At 39.8% G+C, this 1,240-nt stretch overlaps 1 long non-coding RNA gene across 1 annotated transcript in view; it reads left to right on the forward strand.

Moving 5' to 3' along the window:
- The first annotated feature begins 267 nt into the window (after positions 1–267).
- The window catches only part of LOC119469908, a 6,623-nt gene continuing 5,650 nt past the window's right edge, over positions 268–1,240 (forward strand). The window contains exon 1 of the long non-coding RNA XR_005198767.1: positions 268–279. This is a non-coding gene — a long non-coding RNA (uncharacterized LOC119469908). The remainder of the gene's footprint in view (positions 280–1,240) is intronic.

Genomic DNA, 1,240 nt, shown 5'->3' on the forward strand with positions numbered 1-1,240 from the left:
TAGCTGGGCATGTTGGCGTGCACCTAGACTCCCAACTGTTGCAGAGGTTGAGATGGGAGGATCACTTGAGCACAGGAGGTCCAGTCTGCAGTGCGCCGTGTTTGCATCACTGTAGACCCTGTCTCAAAAATAAATAAAATGTAGTTTTATCTATTATGTCAGTCATAAACAACATAGTTTAGTTTTGCCTTCTTCAACATTATATAAATGAAATCATATTATACATATTATTCTCTGTATCAATTATTTCATTCAATAATCTGTTTATACATTTAAGATGTATGTTCCTGAGGTTGGTTCATTTCAAGGCCTGTGTTGTGCTTCCAGTAAGGTAGTCACTAGCTACATTTGGCTACTGATAGTGGTCAATGCGACTGAATCTTTAATTTCATTCATTTTAATTATTTTTAAATTTCAAAGCTGATAATGCAGTTGTTAGAAAATGTATGTTTGCAACAACTTGGGTATATGATGTTACTTTTTCAACTATAAATTTTATGAAATCTAAATATAGATTAAGGTGTTTTGAGGTTTTTTTTTGAGATGGAGTTTTGGTTGTTGGCCAGGCTGGAGTGCAATGGTGTGACCTCTACTCACCGCAAACTCTGCCTCCTGGGTTCAAGCAATTCTCATACCTCAGCCTCTTCAGTAGCTGGGATGACAGGCACCCACCACTATGCCCAGCTAATTTTTATATTTTTAGTAGAGATGAGGTTTCACCATATTGGATAGGCTGGTCTCAAACTCCTGACCTCAGGTGATCCATCTACCTCAGCCTCCCAAGGTGCTGGGATTACAGGCATGAGCCACTGTGCCTGGTCGTGTTTTTGTTTTTTCTTTGAGACAAGGTGTCACTCTGTTGCCCAGGCAGGACAGCAGTAGCATGATCACAGCTTGCTAAAGCTTTGACCTCCCAGGCTCAAGTGATCCTCCCACCTCAGCCTCCCTAGTAGCTGGAACTATAAGCACATGCCATCATGCCCGGCTAATATTTTTAATTTTTTGTAGAGATGGGGTCTCACTGTGTTGCCAGGCTGGTCTTGAACTTGAGGGCTCAAGTGATCCTCCTGCATAGGTCTCCCAAAGTGCTGGGACTACAAGCATCAACTACCTAACATCCAGTCAGATTAAGTATTACTATTATTATTATTACTTACTTTTCTCCCTAGATTGCTCAGCAGAACAGATTTTTTTTTTTTTTTTTTTTTTGATGGAAAAATATCAAAATAGTACCTTTTAA

The sequence above is a fragment of the Cebus imitator genome, unplaced genomic scaffold (assembly GCF_001604975.1).
Source record: "Cebus imitator isolate Cc_AM_T3 unplaced genomic scaffold, Cebus_imitator-1.0 Scaffold990, whole genome shotgun sequence".
Classification (NCBI taxonomy): Eukaryota; Metazoa; Chordata; class Mammalia; order Primates; family Cebidae; genus Cebus; species Cebus imitator.